The 20,331-nt window shown below is 45.7% G+C and overlaps 1 long non-coding RNA gene across 1 annotated transcript in view; it reads left to right on the top strand.

Annotated features, from left to right (window-relative positions):
- LOC310693712 overlaps positions 1–16,444 on the top strand; it is a 45,629-nt gene extending 29,185 nt beyond the window's left edge. The window contains exons 2-3 of the long non-coding RNA XR_014519354.1: positions 13,629–13,744; positions 16,271–16,444. This is a non-coding gene — a long non-coding RNA (uncharacterized lncRNA). The remainder of the gene's footprint in view (positions 1–13,628; positions 13,745–16,270) is intronic.
- The last annotated feature ends 3,887 nt before the right edge of the window (positions 16,445–20,331 follow it).

The raw sequence follows: 20,331 nt of genomic DNA, 5'->3' as shown, positions 1-20,331 counted from the left end.
GAATGTGGCTTCACCCAGCACACAATCTGCCCTTTCACCTACCACTTTTGTTTTGAAATGCAGATCACCTATTGCAAGACCTATTCAATTCTTTGGGTAGTGTGTCTTTAACCCTCATCCTCTTGGATTTAAAAGCCCACAGAAATGCAGAGTAAACAGATAAAGTGCAGAGTCGGGCAGCAAAGATGCTTTGGCCATGTGTAATTACCTCCTGGCAAATAGAAGGGGAAGAAATGGAGGCAGTGAGAGATTTTACTTTCTTGGGCTCCATGATCACGGCAGATGGTGACAGCAGCCACGAAATTAAAAGACACCTGCTTCTTGGGAGAAAAGCAATGACAAACCTAGACAGCATCTTAAGAAGCAGAGACATCACCTTGCCAACAAAGGTCCGTATAGTTAAAGCTATGGTTTTCCCAGTAGTGATGTATGGAAGTGAGAGCTGGACCATAAGGAAGGCTGATCGCCGAAGAATTGATGCTTTTGAATTATGGTGCTGGAGGAGACTCTTGAGAGTCCCATGGACTGCAAGAAGATCAAACCTCTCCATTCTGAAGGAAATCAGCCCTGAGTGCTCACTGGAAGTACAGATCCTGAAGCTGAGGCTCCAATACTTTGGCCACCTCATGAGAAGAGAAGACTCCCTGGAAAAGACCCTGATGTTGGGAAAGATGGAGGGCACAAGGAGAAGGGGATGACAGAGGACGAGATGGTTGGACAGTGTTCTTGAAGCTACCAGCATGAGTTTGACCAAACTGCGGGAGGCAGTGGAAGACAGGAGTGCCTGGCATGCTCTGGTCCATGGGGTCACGAAGAGTCGGACACAACTAAACGACTAAACAACAACAAATAGTGGGAAGGGGGTAGGGCTTGCAAAGACACCCCGGGTGTGGGAACGGAAAAGCAGCACGTGGGAGTTTCACCAGTGAGATGCTGGAGGGCAGAGAGAGGTCGCATGTGATTCAGATGCGCATCTGGCTGCGCTCAAAATTGCTATTCACATCGTGCATCCATGTACAGCTGTGCTGGGCCCCAGAGAACACCTTTCTTCTCCTCTCCTCTCCCCCCCCTTCCTTGAAAGAGTCAATAAGAGTGACATTGTTGCTTGGCAGCGGGAGAACAGACCCCGCTGTTGCAAATCCACAGGCACATTTTTGGGGTTAGGTGTTTACAGAAAGCTTGGCGGTGCCGGCAGGAGGAGAAGAAAAGATTATTGTTCAGCCGCCAGAAACCATTGGCGTCTCCTTGCCTGAACACATAAATATCTCTGTGTATCCATACCTACCGTACTGCAAGGGGGAAGGGGTGTGCCTGTGAGCACGGATGTGCTCAGCTCAGCAGCCTGTTTGCATTAGAAGCCCTGGTTGCTCTCAGGGCAAAACACACCCCTCCAGCCATTTGCTATCTGCTTTTACTGTAGCTTTTCTGTTTCTTCAGATGCTGCCCCACGCAGCCTGTTCATCAGGGCAGCTCTTGAAGTCAGACCTGATTCCTTAGCTGGCAGTCGAGTTTAAAAACAAAACCAGACCCGGTTGGTGCTCTTCAAATTCATAGCACAATCTTATGTGCGCCTACTGTGAAGTCCCACTGAGTTCCGTGGAACCTGCGGCCAAGTAAGTGTATATATAAACAAACAAGCAGCTATATAGGATTGCCACATCAGTTTCAGGGCAATGTGAAGCAGCTAACTTCTGAAGCTTGGCCTATTGGCTCCTCACACCCTGCTACACATCCGCACCATTTTTCGGACTCCCAGTCTTCATTCATGGAAAGTGAACATAGATGGTGGTCCATCTGTTTCAGCATCCTGTTGTCATGGTGGCCGACCAGATGGACGTGGGAAACTTGAAAGATGGACATCAGTGCAACAGCACTTTCCCCTCCTGCCATGGTCAGCAACTGGTTATTTTCACCAATATGTGAATTTTCACACATTTCTTCACTGGAGAACTGCATCGAAAAATTCAGAGAAGTGTGAATTTTGAAGGATGCCTGCGCTTTAGTTCACATATTATTTCAAGCAGTACAAATTTAGTAGGTTTACCTTTAAACGTGAATCGAATTTGTCTCCTACCCCTAATGGAAGCTGCTTTGAATTGCTGTGCTGGGAAAGAGGAAAGCAGTTCATGCAAAGTGACTGTGCTATTGTGTTTATTCCCCATCCCTGCATAGCAAGGCCCAAATCAGCTTTGGAGAGAGCGGGGAGGGGAGGTCATTTGGGGAGGTGGTGCAGAGGAGAGGGTCATATATCACCACCCCGAGAAAGAAAAGAGGTAAACATCGCAAGGTCCTCAAGGAAATAATACAATTGATTTACAAAAGCACTCCAGTTTCCCCTTGTTGCACTTAATGCATTTCATCTGAACCAACAGAAAAAAACAAGCTGAAAAATGCATTTAGCACAACATGATTAAAATGGGTTGCTTTTATAAATAAATCATATTGTTTCCTTGAGCGCCTTCTGAAGGCCACCTCTTTTCCTTGCTTGGTCCAGAACTGGTGATTCCCCACAACAAAGCATCTCCTCACCTGCTATACCAGGCACCCCCAAACTCGGCCTTCCAGATGTTTGGGGACTACAACTCCCACCATCCCTAGCTAACAGGACCAGTGGTCAGGGATGATGGGAGTTGTAGTCCCAAAACATCTGGAGGACCGAGTTTTGGGGTGCCTGAACCAGAACATTGGTCCATCTACTCAGCATTCTCTACACTATAGATAGTGAAACCTGCCCTCCAGATGCTGTTAGACTTCAATTCCCATCAGCCTCAGCAAGCATAGTCCCTAGATCAGTGATGGCCAAACTTGGCCCTCCAGCTATTTTGGGACTACAATTCCTATCACCACCATGTGGAACCCCCTCCCATCAGATGTCAAAGAGATAAACAACTACCTGACGTTTAGAAGACATTTGAAGGCAGCCCTGCTTAGGGACGTTTTTAATGATTGATGTTTTATGTATTTTTGATCTTTGTTGGAAGCCGCCCGGGGAAACCCAGCCAGATGGGCAGGGTACAAATAGTAAATTATTATTATTATTATTATTATTATTATTATTATTATTATTACTACTACTACTACTACTACTGACCACTGGTCCTGTTAGCTAGGGATGATGGGAGCTGTAGTCCCAAAACAGCTGGAGGGCCAAGTTTGGCCATCACTGCCCTAGGTAATGAGAAGAGGAGTTGTAGTCCAACAACATCTGGAGGGCCACAGGTACCCCAGCCCTGGTGCATGCCAACTGGTAATGGTTCTCCAGGGTTTCAGGCAGTCCTTCCTGGAGATGCTCTACCACTGAGCTATGACCATTCCTCTAGGTGTTCTTAGAGGCAGTTTCAGGCATCATTCTTAATGATGATGGTCTTATGTATCTTTTTGTAATTGGTTTGGGGATTTTAGCTGTGTTTTATGTATAATTTTGATTTGTGCATTACTTGAGTTGGTGGTGTGTGGTTTTTTTAAGCAAGCGGTTTATCATTTCTAGAAATCAGTCAGTCAGTCAGGCCCATTCAGCATGTCCAGTGGTTGGGGATGATGGGTGTTGTAATTCAGCAACAGCTGAATGGCCATCCTTGTTCTAAAGCATGAATTGAGGCTCCAATTCTACACACGCTTGCTGGAAGGATGTTTGATTGAACTCAGTGGATCTGACTTCTGAGTCTGAATTGAACTGTTATGGACTGTAGCTTTTGTTAGAATTCCTGTTCCATGATTGCAGTCATGGGATTGTTGTCTATCACATGACGGTATATGTTTTGACTCCACAGAGTGGGAAGTGACGGAGACAAGATGTTTGTGTTTCTGCGTTCCGTGAAGTGGGACTATTGTCCTTTGTTCTTTTTCTCTTTGCTGTCTGATGCTAGAGAGAGAGGGAGCCATGTTGCAGTGCTCCGTATGAGTTTATATGTAAATAAAGTAGATTAGCCAAAATGCTGAGTTGATGGGGTCTGTCATGCAAGGTGCGCAAACTCTGCGGATCCCTAAGTGTGCCGGTGTTGGTTGGCATCAGTCACGGTGATGTTCGGGCTGAAGAAAGCTTTTGAAGCTCCCAAACGATTGACCAGGAAGGAGAGAACATGCCAGTCAGGCATGTGTCTCTACCAGGGTCCTACTCGAGTGTAGGCTGAGCTCATGACAGCTTTCACCTGGGAAAAAAAATCTGCTTTCAGTACCTGGCAAACCGTCATTCACAAAGGCTGCTCCTTCATGTTTTTGCTCTTGCTCAGAAGAGCAGTCTCTGAGCTTGTTCCTGAAACATCTCAGCATCAATCCCATAGGGAAATAGGTGGTTACAAGACAACATCTATCTCTCCTACAAGTTTGCCCAGAAGCAGGAAAGATAATTTATCATCCAGGTCACTTTCAAAAGAAAAAACCTGCTGCGCTGCTTAATTTGAGAAGGGGCAGCTTTAGAAACGAGGATCTTCTAAGATGCCGGGAGTCTCATGGGAGCACCACACAGCTGTGACTCAGGGTATCAAATTACATGTTCCCCTGCTGGTCCTCCCACTGTGGGGCAACCACCGTTTGCCGTCACACTTACCTCCAGCTGGAGTTGCTGGTAAATAGCATCCCTTGTCCCTAATAAGCTCCACTCCTTTGGTGTTGAGAATAGGGTGGCCGCTTACTGCCCCCCCCCCCCAAAAAAAGAGGAAAGAGGTTGGCATACAATGTCCATGTGCTAATTCATATGTCTAGGTGCAAATTTAGAAATAGTTGTAGCAGTTTAAATAGAAATGCAATGCAGGTCAGCATAGTGGGGAAGACTGTGAGCAGGTGACTTAAGCGCCTGCTCTATCTGCTGTCTAGCTGCAATGGATGATGCTGAACCTCTTCCTGGTCTTCCTTCTTAGAGCTTTAATAACAACAACAACAATCTTTATTACGGTCCAGAGACCCAACAAATCGTCACAAAGCAATACACAATTCATACAGCCTACCTCCAGGTTAAACAAGCATTTTGTTCAGAATTTAGGGATCACTGGTTCTTGCAACCACTGATAAAAACTTTGCCACTGCTAATGTTCTAGCATTTGTCTGGTCTTCCAATAGGAACCTGACATAGAGAGCCTCTGATTTTCCCGGGAAAGGTACCAGCAAGGGTAGTATCAGTTCTGCCCTGGCTTGCTCATATTTTGCACAGTGCAACAAAATATGTTTTATGGAATCGATGTCTTGAGCACACGAGCAAAGTCTGTCCTGGTAGGGAACTCTAGAGCTTTAACAACAACAACAACAACAACAACAACAACAACAACAACAACAACAACAATTTATTATTTATACCCCGCCCATCTGGCTGAGTCTCCCCAGCCACTCTGGGCGGCTTCCAATCAAGTGTTAAAAACAATACAGCATTAAATATTAAAAACTTCCCTAAACAGGGCTGCCTTCAGATGTCTTTTAAAGAGAAGATAGCTGCTTATTTCCTTCACATCTGAAGGGAGGGCGTTCCACAGGGCGGGCGCCACTACCGAGAAGGCCCTCTGCCTGGTTCCCTGTAACCTCACTTCTCTCAATGAGGGAACTGCCAGAAGGCCCTTGGCGCTGGACCTCAGTGTCTGGGCTTGTTATCTTCAAACTTAGCCCATCAAAAAGAGGACTCCTTTCCATATGTGGTGGTATCCAAGAAAGCGTGGGCATTTGGGGAAATGATACATGATAAGATAAAAAATATGTTTAAAATGAGCATACTGAAAGATCCTGAAGTGTTTCTGATAGGGATTATAGGGGCAGAAACCCCAAAGAAAATGTTAAAACTGTTTATGTATGTAACAACAACAGCTAGGATTCTTTATGCACAGAAATGGAAGGAAAAAGAAGTTCCCACCAAAGAATGGATAAGTAAGATAACGGACTATGCAGAACTAGCAAAATTAAGAGAATCTTATGATCAGTGTTTTACAGAAGAACGGATGCCTTTTTCAGACTGCTTTAAGAAATATTATAATATATGAACCCATGAGCAGGATTTGAGCTATGAGCAACAGAAGTATCTAGATCATAATATAGTGGTTATGATTTAATAGGAAGAAGAGAGGGTGCAACAGAAGGAGAGCTCCATGGAAAACGGGGTGGAAAGTCAACAAAAATAAGAGAAAAGACAAAACTGTGTTTTGATTGTACAGTGGTGCCTCGCAAGACGAAAAGAATCCGTTCTGTGATTCTCTTCGTCTCGCTTTTTTTTGTCTTGCGAAGCAAGCCTATTGACGGATTAGCGGATTAGCGCTATTAGCGCTATTAGCGGCTTTTAGCGGCTTATTGGCTGATCGGATCAGCTGATAAGCGGCTTAGCAGCTTAGAAAAAGGGGGGGGGGTAGGGAAAAAACCCCCGCAGGAACTCGCAAGACATTGTCGTCTTGCGAAGCAAGCCCATAGGAGATTCGTTTTGCGAAGCACCTCCAAAACGAAAAACTCTTTCGTCTAGCGAGTTTTCCGTCTTGCGAGGCATTCGTCTTGCGGGGCACCACTGTATATGTTTAAAATGTTGAAACTTAATAAAATAATAATGGGGGGGAGGACTCCTTCAAAAAGTGGGCTGCCCTCTGCAAAATAGGGCACTTGGCCACCCTAGTGGTTGCCCATCATGGACATGCAGTCCCATATGGTTGTGTGAAAGGCAATATGGCCTTTGGAGGGGAATCAGTTTCCCACCCCTGTTAAAAGAGGAGGCATCTTTATGTATTATGTACAACATGTCCTCCTTTAACCACTCGGATACATTTAGGGATGCAGGCAGGCCCTGACTATAGGAGCCCTCCTGCCATTTATAAATTATAAAGGGCTTTGGCTTTTCACAGCTGGCAGATCATAGGGAGAAGCCTTTTAGATCGTAGCACAGCATTAAGTGGGCACTAAAGAGGAAAAAGGGATTTTTCAAGCCTGTCCTAAGTCTGAATTTAATAAGTCAGAAATTATAATACTAATTTGGAGAGCTGCCAAACTGACCTGGAATGGCTTTGATGGGCATGCAAATGAACCCCGAAGAGCATGGAAGGGGGAGTATGCAAATACGCAGATGCCCAGAAGGCCCATCCCTAATCATAAATGGGAGCAGGAGGAATGCTTCTCTGAGTCATTGCCATGCTGTCATCCATTGGCACTGCCCAGCCTCCCAGGCTCATCTGCAATACTTGGAGAAGGAAGTTCCATCATGCCATCTGATTATTTCGCATATTAATTTAATAAGTTCTGGTCTATTAAAAACTTGGCTGGTTGCACTTGCACATGTCTCTCCCAAATTGAGCAACACGGCCGCACGGCATCTCCAAAAACCTGTCACCTTTCTCCTGCTATTTCCAGTTGATGATTCTCACCACTGCGACCCTTTTTGAGTTCTTGAGTAGTTGCCTTATTGCCTTGCAGTCAAAATTGTTCATTGCTGGTTATAAAGCCTTTCCTGGGAGATGGTTGGAATCTGCTCAAAGAGGATTAGCTGGAATTCAGGACTCCACGAAACACCAGGAGGAGATGTGAAACCCAGAAGGGATGCAGCAAACCACTTCAGTCTCTGGAACTGATTTTGCCTAAGTTCCAACCAGCTCAACAAGAGATCAATGACATAATCAGCATGCAGACATGACAGAACCCTACAGCTCACATAATGCCTTCCAGAGGCTGTTGGACTACAACTCCCATCATCCTTGACCATTTCTCATGCTGGCTGGGGCTAGTGGGAGCTGTAGTCTGACAACGTGTGAAGGGCAACACATTGGCTATTCCTGCCCTAGGCCTAGAGCAAGTACACTGAATGCTACCATGGCTTGGGGATGCTTCTAGGCTATGCTGTTTGGGGATGCTGCAGAGGCCGTTAGTGCAGCAACAATGACATTGTCAGACTTGTGTCATGTTGGAGATCTCTGGACATGTGCATCAAAGCATGGATTGGAGATCTTCTCAGTGCTATTGAAAGTCTTATTGTGAATTATTTAACCCTTTAGAACCCCACATTATGCTCACGAACCTTTAAATATCTACATCATGATTAAATAATCTGTTACATCTTGGTTCACGGTGACTCTCCCATCTCTTCAGCTTCACTGAAGCCTTTTTTTTCAATCGTGGGAAGGTCATGAGGGAAAGCTGGACATTCTGTGAAGGACATAATTGTATTTCTTACGGAGACATTTTAGATCGGGGAGGACGGACAATTTGGAGGACCAGCTCCCATCCCAAACTTCTTAGAATTGTCTTGCTTCGAAACAGGAAACTCGACCTCAGGGTTTCCCAAACTTGGGTCTTCAGCTGTTTTTCGACTACAGTTCCCATCACCCCTGACCACTGGTCCTGCTAGCTAGGGTTGATGGGAGTTGTAGTCTGAAAGCAGCTGGAGACCCAAGTTTGGGGAACCCTGCTCTAGCTCCTGGCTGCCCCAGCAAGTCTGGCCAGTGGTTAGGGGAAAGATGGAGCATGTAGTCCCCATCCAACACCTAGAGGGCACCACATTGACCACCCCTGGTTTATACCATCATTTAGTCACGTCCGACTCTTCGTGACCCCCTGGACCAGAGCACGCCAGGCACTCCTGTCTTCCACTGCCTCCCGCAGTTTGGTCAAACGCATGCTGGTAGCTTCGAGAACACTGTCCAACCATCTCATCCTCTGTCGTCACCTTCTCCTTGTGCCCTCCATCTTTCCCAACATCAGGGTCTTTTCTCGGGAGTCTTCTCTTCTTATGAGGTGACCAAAGTATTGGAGCCTCAGCTTCATGATCTGTCCTTCCAGTGAGCACTGAGGGCTGATTTCCTTAAGAATGGATAGGTTTGATCTTCTTGGTTTATACCATAATAGTAATAAATAATGCTGGTGTCTATTATAATAAATAATGCCGCACCTTTACTGTTTATTTCTGCAACAAACACAGCTACTCCTCTGGAAGTCAACCCTCGTGGTGTGTTTGAAAGACGATGCTGATACAACTCTTTAATAGCCCTCAAAATCCTGGAGATATGAAAGGCAGAAAGACAATTTTTAACCGAAAAAACCCACACATCTTTGTGCAAAAAGAAAACAAATCACTATCTGGAAAAGAATAGCAGATCTCAGCCACTTAGGACCAAGAACGAAATCTGTGCAAAGAGGATGTGAGCAAAACACTCTGGCACACAGTATGACTTGGTAACACAAACAAGTTTCCTTGGAGAGAGGTCACTCTAGATAACCCAAGGGGGTTTCTGGTCCAGACATCATCAAGTGGGTACGGCAGGCTTTTTAAGCCAATTGCCCAATCAGTGTGTGAAAATGGTTAACATCAGCATTTTCCTCCTACAGATGTGGCCACGAGGGCAGGGAGTTCCTGGAAAAGAAACATACACAAGGAACCTGGATCTTCAGAGCTGACAGTGTGTTTTTGCAAACCTGCACCCAGATATATAGTAGAGGGTTCTGGTTACACAGTAGCTTTGATATGTAGGATCTGATTATAGAGGCATGTTTAAAAGGAGCCCCTGGCAGAGGTGCAATGTCTGCACAAGATCCTGATAACATCTCTTACACTGTGAACTATCTGATTATACTGGTTCTACCCCCCCCCCTTCAGAGCCTAAGGACGCTGGTGTCTCAGCACCAGTGTGAAACAGAGGGGGGTTCCCCAGTTGCCTGGATGAAAGCGAGGCAGAAACCCATCTTGATAAAGATGTTGTCAGTTTGCCAAGACTCCCACCAAAATGGTGTGAGCCAATGAAAGAGAAAAATGAGACTTATGTTCTTCGTTGATTCAAACATTTCTTCAGGATTCCATTTTGCAATCATTTCCCTGGCCCCCTCCCTCACTTCTGGCCTTGTGGCACAATACCCTCCCGCCCCACATTTTAGGAGTTCCTCTGTGACAAGATCTCCTCTCTCCTTGTGTCACAGCTTGCTTGAACAAAGGGGTTGTATGTGTTGGTGTAACTTGTTGGTGCAAAAATATACATATATTTAGGATGGAAAATTCCTGGATGCCAAGATCCAAATTTGGGGCAAGTACTCTTTGATGAGAGAACCCCAGCAGAGATTTAAAATCACAAAATATACAGCAAAGCATGGAAACATAGGCTGTTAGACAAACTCCTCAAAGGTCAGGTTGATGTGCTTCAGAAAATTTGCACAGGCAGTAAAACTTGGTTTAGTTACAAAGTGGTGAAAGTTCCTAAATTATGGGTATAAAAACTCAAGAGTGGCTTGTGAGAGCCACGCGGTCTGAAAGGAGCAGTTCACAGCTCCTCACACACCAAATTCATATGTAGACTGAGGGAGAACTGAGTGAGAAACCTTGATTACCTATTTCCTCCCAAGATGGTGGAGTGGACTAAGCCTGGCAGGACAGTTTACTCTATGCTGTTAACCCCTTCATGTGTTAACTAGACTTAAGCATGTTGGTTGCTTTTTTTGCTTCTAACTTGTTTTTCAGCCATGCTTCTGGGTTTGTCCTTTGGCCCAGACTTGCTCTTTCGTCCTGACTACTGGCTTGTCCCATGGCTCCCAGCTCACATCAGGCTGCTGCATATAGCCCAAGCCTGACACCTGCCCATCATTCCGTTTCCAACAATGTCTAACCAGATGTTGCTGGTAAGGTCTCCCATTGATGCTTACCAATGGCTAGCATTCAGCCTCTGAGCATAGGGGCCCACAATAGAAAAGCTGCTTTTTCACACCAAGAACAGCAGCAGCTGCCCTCCCATGTCCAGTCACAAAGTCCCAGTGTCAGGGAACTGACATCGGAGGGAGAGGCGAAGGGGAGGCTCCCAGATGATGCTGGCGAAGGACCCAGCAGGGGGAGAAACAGCTCAGTAGAGGGGGAAGCCAATCAGCGCAACACCAGGGATAAAGGGGGGCAGACGGGGGAATTGGAGAGAGGGCTCCAGGACTCTTCACTGGACATCAGTGAGGAGAGCCCAGGTCCTCCGCTACCCACGCCTTCCCTGCGCAGAAGACTCCCGCGCAGTGAGAGGAGGAGGAGACTGGGTGTCAAACAACTTTTATGTTGGAAGAGGTTCAAGAAACGGCCACTGACGGATTCTGCCAGTGACTGAGGCAGCCACGGGAAGAAGGGGCTGCGCAGTCAGGAAGGTTTAACAAGGGAAATTAACCAAGAAAGGCACCAGCTTACGCACGAGTAACTCATACCTATTACACCCAGTAATTATTAACAATGGGTTCCTCCCTTTAATCTGCCCAGCAACAGTGGCTTCTGTTGCAGCCCATAGTGGTGCTGTATGGTTAAAAGGTAAAAGTAAAGGGACCCCTGACCGTTAGGTTCAGTCGTGGCTGACTCTGGGGTTGCGGCGCTCATCTCGCTTTATTGGCTGAGGGAGCTGGCATACAGCTTCCGGGTCATGTGGCCAGCATGACTAAGCTGCTTCTGGCGAACCAGAGCAGCACATGGAAAGGCCATTTACCTTCCCGCCAGAGCGGTACCTATTTATCTACTTGCACTTTGACGTTCTTTTGAACTGCTAGGTTGGCAGGAGCAGGGACCGAGGAACGGAAGCTCACCCCGTTGCGGGGATTTGAACCACCGACCTTCTGATCAGCAAGTCCTAGGCTCTGTGGTTTAACCCACAGCACCACCTGCGTCTCTGGTAACTGCTGTACGGTTACCAGGTAGCAAGACAGCTGTTGAAGAGCTACATTTCAAACATAGGCAATAGCATTATTAGTTGTGGTTGGGTTTTGCTTTAAATGTCCTCCCCCCCACTGGGCTTTCTTTCTTAGCAGGCAAGCCTTGGCATCGAGAGATAAACTGATATTGAGCATATGGTTTATTATGAGGCACTCATCTTTCCAAGGCTCTCATGTTCTGGGGAAACGCCAGATTGCAAGAGAGAAAGTTGGCGTGCCCATTTGGGCATCTTTTCCAAAGACATTTGGTATTTTTGAGAGCTACAGCACAAGATTAGAAAACAAAGGCACAGCAAGGAAAAATGTGATTGTGGAAGCCGAGGTTTCCCTGTACTCTCAGCAAACAGCCTCGGCTGAAGACATCCAGCTGCCTAAGGTGACCCAGTAAATGTCACTCCCAACCTTTTATTGCTGTTCCATCAACCTTGAATTTCTGCTGATGCAGCAGCAACAGAAACCCGGGTGACCCTACAGACTCTTGCTGCACAATCCTCGCTCTGAGGATGAACTTGTTAATGGAGAAATCCGAGGGCTCCCTTGGACAAAAAAAACAAGGACACCAGCTAGGAATACCAGAGCAAAACAGCAGCCAGTAGGCTTGGTCTTTATTGAAGACTGTTGCAACAGGACTCCCATCTGCCACCAGGTGAAACAAAATGGAAGCCCAGAACAAAAGAAGACCCCAACTTTATTAGTTACTAATCCCCCAAACTACACCCCTAGAACTACATCACAACTACATCACGACTACATCTTTGACACATCACAAAAGGGAGGGGTTGAGGGTGGAGTTGTGGAGGTAACCTGAGTATCTTGTCACCTGGCTGGTTCCTCCTCTCCCCCTCCCCATGAGTCATTTCCAGAGGACAAAGGGGAGCTGGCAGTTTCCTGCCCCCAGAGGGAAGATCTGGTCATTGTCCTTTGTTCCAGTCCATGTTGAATCCACTCCCATATGCAAGTCCATTGTGACCTTGATAGTCTTCTGTCTGGGACCATCAAGATTGTCATGCCAACTGGGTAGGGCTCCTGTGTATGTGTTGGTGCGCTTAAGGGATTATGGCCGTCCTGTACCAAACCATCCCCCTTTGATAGTCCTTCCTTCATGGAGCAAAATAAAAGTGGACCGGTGTAAATCCGACGTACGGTTGATTTACTACGAATTTATAACAGAAACGTCACATATGTCATGTGTGAGTGTGTGTGTCGTGTTTGTACAAACTGAATGATTGCCGGGGGGGGGGGGCGTTTCCTGCGACAGACTCCATGTGGAGTTTCTTGTTGCTGTTCTTGTTTGAGAGAGACAATAAAGTTCTTATCTTGCTTCCTGTCTGTTGTGCTGTGTATACCTTCCATGACACAGAAGTGGAAGATGAACCCTTGGCCCATGGGGCCCCCACACCCTGTTTCAGCCCCTGCAGAGATTGCAACCCATTGTTTGCATGCAGAAGGTCCCATGTTCCACCTATGGCACCTACAGCAAAGAGGATAAAGCAGCAGCAGTTGATAGGAAGGTTTCTTCTCTGCTTGAGATCCTGGAGAGCTGAGGCCTGTCAGAGCAGAAAGTGCTTGGCTAGATGGACCAATAGTCTGACTTCTTACAAGGCAGCTGCCTACGTTCCTCAGATCCAATTCTGCTTTGCATTCCATCCATGCAGGAAGGTAGAATGCTATTTGCCAGAAGCAGGGCCTTTGCAGTGATGGCTCCATGGATGAAGAACAATTTTCTCCCTTGGAAATTGAGCGATATCTCCTCACCTGGCTTTTGAGGGGGCTGTGAGGCATATTCTGACTTTTGGTTTGGCTGGTTAGGAATTTTGTGTCTCTTAGTTCACTGCTTGTATTATCTGGGAGAGAGGGTTAAAATGGTTTAGCCTGTTTTTTTTGAAAAAAACCCACCTTGGATAAAATTTAGAATTGCTTAGGGGCAAACATGCCAACTTTAAAGTTGTGATGCCACTTATTTTTTCACTCGAGGAAAGGTTAATTTTTTAGTCTCACAGCTTTTGCTTATTTTCTCTCTCCAGGTGCTGTCGGTTTCCCATGTAATTTATTTCACTGGAGATGAACAGCTTGTGCACTATCCCCTTCAGATGGCAAAGCAGAAAAGCAAGACTCTGGATTCTCCTCCCTTCCCCTTAAGGTATGTTTTGCTTGACACCGACTTCTGCTGTGGTGAGGACTGAGAATGGGCAAAACTGTCAATTCTGGTTTCTAATTTATCTCTTTCCTCCAATGGTTTGTGATTTTTTTTTTAAAAAAAGGAAGACATCCTTTTTGTGCAGAAACATTTGAATGCATTTTTGAGCACATTTCTCTGACTGCATACATTTATGCATGCAGTTTTGCTCAATGTACAAAATTGCGCAAGCAATTCTGCACAATATGATGCATCTTTGTATATTATTTTCAACAACACACACATTTTTTGTACCCATTTTCATTGCATGTTTTTGTGTTGCAAAATTTGAGGAAGGGTAAAATTTTGAAATATAGTGCTGTTTGGGTGTTGGCTTGGAAAGTTTGAATTAGGCAAGGAAGTGCAAATTGGGAATGAATTTATCTCTTAACTGTAGCAATGACATAGTGTAGACACCATTAACTGACCTTTGGGTTTGGGATCTGGTCTTATGAACCGACATTTTAAATGTGCTTAACACTGGCTGAATTGTGCCCTTCACTTTGCACTAAATCAGGAGTCAGCAAACTTTTTCAGCAGGGGGCCGGTCCACTGTTCCTCAGACCTTGTGGGGGGCCGGACTATATTTTGAAGGGGGAAAAAATGATGCAAGAGCACGACAAGCCCCGGTGGCTGCTTATCTGTGTCTTGCGAGCGGCAGGGGCTGGCGGCAGCGATGGGACAATGAGCAGTGCACAAAAGGGCTCTGGAGAGGGGCTGCTTAAAATGGCGGCAGCTTGAGCGCTGCTGCTGCTGACACTAACAAAGCCCAGCCCCCTTCCTCCTCTAGGCAGGGCGGGGAGAAGCCAGGAGGAGGGAGGGAGTGAGGCATGTGAAGGAGAGGGAAATAATGCATGCGCTGGCGATCCACGTGGCGACTCCCAGACCGCCCACAGGCCGGATCCAGAAGGCAATTGAGCAATTGGGACTGATTGTGCCTTAGTTTGCCTACCAATGCACTAAATGGTTATACTATTAGAAATACATAGATAATTATGAAATTATTGCGAGGTTTAATTAGTTAACTGTTTATATTTGGAGGGAGAAAAATAATCATTTCCTTAATAACAATTTCCTTAAAAACCAACTTAGACACATGAAAAACTTAAAACAAATCCTTTTTCCTGATGAATAGCTTTTGGGCTATAATGTAACTTAAATAGATTACTATCTTTAGAAAGATTTTTTTTCCTCCAAAAGCATTTTATTTTAAAAATCCAATTTAAATAATAAAAAAACTGATTTAAATTTTTAAAAAATCTGTGGTTTTTAAAAAATAATAATCTGATTTTGAAGGAATGGGTTTCTGTGTAGCAAGTTTAAAACTGACTCACCCCCCTTTTGTTCTTTCAAAAGAAATCATTTTAAAATGCATAAAACTTGAGCTGTTGAGCAAAAGCAAAATAAGGACACAATTGCATAAACAAGCTCTCTCCTTTATCAGCCATGGCAAGGGATGACCCTGGCTTTTTAGGGGAACAAAGAAAACACGTCAATACTTTATCTTATGTGCTCACCACAAAATATGTGGGGACCGATGTCCGGGGAAAACGCCAAAAGCGTGTTCCCGGAGATTATGACCTCTTCCCAGATACGAGTAGGAAGAGGAAGATCCTTTTATGGTCAGAAGTACAGGAAGGAAGATCATTTTATGGTTAAGAGTACCAGAGCAGGAACGTATGTGATGTCAACCTGCGTATACAAGCTGACGTGACTGAGGAAGGGGGAAGAGGGTGTCTGGAGGATATACCGTATTTTTTGCTCTATAAGACTCACTTTTTCCCTCCCAAAAAGTAAGGGGAAATGTGTGTGCGTCTTATGGAGCGAATGCAGGCTGCGCAGCTATCCCAGAAGCCAGAACAGCAAGAGGGATTGCTGCTTTCACTGCACAGCGATCCCTCTTGCTGTTCTGGCTTCTGAGAGTCAGAATATTTTTTTTTCTTGTTTTCCTCCTCCAAAAACTAGGTGCGTCTTGTGGTCTGGTGCGTCTTACAGAGCGAAAAATATGGTATATACTGCATGAAACTTCTCATTTCTTTGGACTTGCTGTGGACTTGATCACACAAGTGCCTTCTGCTATCCGGAGAGCAGAATAAACTCTTTCTTTGAACCAACTCGGTGTCATTTGACTTCCTTCCTCCTGTCCCGGAGCATTGCAGACCCAACTGGTGCACTCCAATAAGGTTACAATTTTTTTTAAAAAAAAATCATTGGTTTTTATCCACCCTGGTATAGAAATTCAAAAAGACATAACATAATAACCAACAAAACAATACCCCCCCCCTTTAAAAGACTAAATGTTAGGTTCTGTGGTTGCATCCTAGCAGGCCTTTCAAAACATCCACTTGTTGGATAATATTCTAAAATAGCCACATGCACTCAGGCATCTCTCTGATCAGGGGTTTGGGGTATACCAGGTACTTAGCAGGCCTTAAGCAACAATGAAGACCATTTCATGCTGGAAACAGGGAACCATGTGTTTTGTTGCAGGTGCAGTGAGACGCAGTGGTAATGAGGATGGGGAATGAGGATGAGTTGGGAACAAAGAGGCGAGGTGAAAAGAGCAACAGCCTACCATGTTGGGGGCTCCAAATCTGACACTGAGTGGTGGTTTGTTTTCGTCCCCCTAACAACCCTGGAACAGGTGACTTCCTGAGTTCTATGCTGCCCAAATTTCTCCTGCAAATGCATCTGCCTCTCTCTGACACATCCCTCTGAAAAAGAGAGAGCGTAAGTTATGCCGGCTTTAATTTCCATTCTTTTGCAATTAATTAGCTAATTTTACACTGGAGCCTCTTCAAACGGCCTTTGCACAGAGCTTGGTCCAGCCCCCCAGACCCCATGCTGGGGAGCTGCCCCCTGTGTGTGCCTGTGCGCCTGTTTGTGTGCGCATTGTTTTGTCTTTAGAAATTCAAGGTTGGAGAGACATCTCCTGCACTTGTGGATCCTTGCTAATTAATCTCTTGGCCTCCTTGGTCAAGATCAAAGCCGCGGGCAACTGGCAGGGCATTAGCATGAGATTTGTTCAAAGTAAACTGCTTCCTGGGGACGGGAACACGAGGGCACCCGATGGCACCCGTTCCTAGTGTTTTCAAGCGCCAACCTGGTCTTGCATGTGTTTCCCCCCCAAATATTCCCAAGCAGCAAGGAAAAGTGAATTAGCTGCATTTCCTGTAACAAGCAGCCCTTCAGGTTTTACCCCTCAGTGGGAAGTGGAGCAGCTATAGGTGACATGGACGGAGGAATGGTAGCGGCTGATGGTAGCATCTTCAGTTGCTTTGGATGGTTTAAATCAGGGGTCAGCAACCTTTTTCAGCTGTGAGCTGGTCCACCGTCCCTCAGACCTTGTGGGGGCCCGGACTATACAGTGGTACCTTGGGTTAAGAACTTCATTCGTTCCGGAGGTCTGTTCTTAACCTGAAACTGTTCTTAACCTGAGGTACCACTTTAGCTAATGGGGCCTCCCACTGCCACTGCCGTGCCGCTGTGCGATTTCTGTTCTCATCCTGAAGCAAAGTTCTTAACCCGAGGTACTATTTCTGGGTTAGCGGAGTCTGTAACCTGAAGTGTTTGTAACCCGAAGCGTCTGTAACCCAAGGTACCACTGTATGGGGGTGGGGGGAATGAACGAATTCCTATGCCCCACAAATAACCCAGAGACACATTTTAAATAAAAGGACATGTTCTACTCATGTAAAAACACGCTGATTCCAAGACCGTCCACGGACAGGACTGAGAAGGCAATTGGGCTGCATCCGGCCCCCAAGCCTTAGGTTGCCTACCCCTGGTTTAAACCATTCTCGATGCCACACATCATTTTATACTCTTCTATCATGTCACCCCCTTCTCTCAAGTAAAAAGCACCTTCTATTGCCCCAGTTTGCTCATGCCAAGTTCCTTGAGGAGGGAGTAAGTTTCCTGCTGGCTTGGATGGTGCCCTCTCCAATGCGACACGCTTCCTTCACCGGAGGAGTTGGGTACAGAGAAGCAGGTGGGTCCTTTCCAAATGACACAAGCACCCTTTGTTGTTGCTGTTTAGAGTTAACGCTAGACTGGCACTACCGTGGCAGCTCTCAAACTGCCCTCCTTCACTGGAGATTGGGATGGCTTCACACACAGAGTCTGTATGTTGGACCTCTGATTTAACAAAGGCTGAAACTTTGCCGGGGTGAAGGCAAGCTCTTTCCCTCTCTGGCTGCTCCTTGCTCTCACTTGATGGCTGCTTAAGGCTCTGCCAGCATCTAATCTATGCCAGTGCTTTTCACTGACCCTCAGCCTTTAGACCAGGCTTCCTCAACCTTGGCTCCCCAGATGTTTTTGGCCTACAACTCCCATCATCCCTAGCTAGCAGGACCAGTGGTCAGGGATGATGGGAACTGTAGTCTCAAAACTTCTGGAGGGCCGAGGTTGAGGAAGCCTGCTTTAGACAGAGAGGATTCCTAAAGCATCAGTGTTCATTTCAGTGGATCGGTGGAAGAATATGAGCTCCAGTGCTGGATCCTTTCCTAATATCTGCTCAGATGAATTGATAATCTTGGCAACTCCCTGCAATGCCCTGCGTTGTTCACATGCAGCACTGATTCTGCTCCACTGCAGCCCATCTTTCAAAATTAATGTTATTCGACACACTATATGCTGTGGGGAAGTAATGCAACTTACTTAACTGTGCAAATTTTGGAAGTTCAACTATACAGTGGTACCTCGGGTTACAGACACTTCAGGTTACAGACGCTTCAGGTTACAGACTCCGCTAACCCAGAAATAGTACCTCGGGTTAAGAACTTTGCTTCAGGATGAGAACAGAAATCACGCGGCGGTGGCGGCACGGCGGCAGCAGCAGTGGGAGGCCCATTAGCTAAAGTGGTGCTTCAGGTTAAGAACAGACCTCCAGAATGAATTAAGTTCTTAACACAAGGTAGCACTGTAATTACATTTTTCTACCCTGTTCATTTCAATGCAAAGGAAACGCCATGCAAATTGGGACAATGACGAAATCAATTATGCATCATTTGCAGACGGAAAGTGACAACAGTGAATACCAATTGTATTCGCTGGATTGATTTTTTTGTTCTGTATATGAGACAAATAAATGAACATCGGCAACATTTATTAATTGATTTAATTTATATACCGCCCTATACTTGGAGGTCTCAGGGTGGTTTACAGAAAAGATCACAATACATAAAATCAAAATAAGAACAATAAACCAATAACACCCCCCCCCAAAGAGCAGCATTTTAAAAGGGCATAGGATGTCAACCAGGTCAACCAAAGGCCTGGTTAAAAAGGAATGATTTTGCCTGGCACCTAAAGGTGTATAATGAAGGCACCAGGCGAATTTCCCTGCAGAGAGCATTCCACAGATGGGGAGCCACTGCAGAGAAGGCCCTGTTCTTGTGTTGCCATCCTCCAGACCTCTTGAAGAGGCGGCACATGAAGAAAGGCCTCAGAAGATGATCTCAGGGTCCGGGTAGGTTCATATGGAAAGAGAAGGTCCTTGAAAAATGTTGACTCCTGCTTCCATTTTTGTTGGAATTCTCCTACTGATCAAAGACCCCCACTCCAAGAATAGTTAAAAAGGGTTCTTTGAGAAAGGACAAAGAACAGTAAGGAAGCTGCGGGGGACGTGGGAACAAGTACAGCTGTTCTGGGAAGGAGTATCCACCAAAATATGCAATATTACAAATCATAAACTTACTACTTTTCTTCTGGTGGTGATGCAATTACTTATAGAGCAGAACTGGAAAGGATTTGAGCACACAATGGAGACGGAATGTATGGACAGCTGCCCAATCCTAAAAACGAACGAAGAGGGTACATACCTTGAAAAATACATTGGATGTAGATTATTTTATTGACGCCTGGTACTCCTTCATAAAATACTCAAATGAGCATCCTGTTGACTGGCACCCTCTAACCACCCACATGGATTTATGGCAAAATCTAATACATTAATGTTCTGTTTAAGGTGGGGGGGGGGGAGAGAGAGGTTTGGAAGGGGTAAACTTCTTGCTTTGTTTATACACTGTTGAAAACTAATAAAAATGTATTATATATATAAAAGAGGAATTGGAAGGAGGCTTCTGGAAGACCTGAGCAGAAGGGTGGCCAGAACGCATTCCCTCCTTTGCCCGTGCACTTGCTAGACTCAATGGTGTCATTGCCTTTATTAAACACACACACACACACACACACACACACACACACACACACACACCTCCCTTCTGTCTGCTTGTTTCCTAATTGCTGGTCTTGTAAATTGCTTGATTTATGGCTCCGTTCATCAGTTCTGGCCCTGGGGTATAACATACTTTCCCTTCTAGGCTAGGAAGCGAATAGCGAATTAACAACCCCGTTGAAGGTTCAATAAGGAGCTGAGCGTTTGGGGATCTTTATTGTGTTGCTTTTGCCAAGAGTTGCTGCTTTATACACACACACACACACACACACACACACACACACGGCTTTCAGTCCATTGTATTCCTGCAGCTTCTTAACTCGTCTGGGGCAGCAGCTGCATCTTGGATGCTCAATCACACACAGGCGGACTT

This window comes from Podarcis liolepis (assembly GCF_965112155.1).
Source record: "Podarcis liolepis genome assembly, chromosome: 14".
Classification (NCBI taxonomy): domain Eukaryota; kingdom Metazoa; phylum Chordata; class Lepidosauria; order Squamata; family Lacertidae; genus Podarcis; species Podarcis liolepis.
The sequence above is the reverse complement of the archived record's forward strand: the minus strand, read 5'-3'. Positions and strand labels throughout refer to the sequence as shown.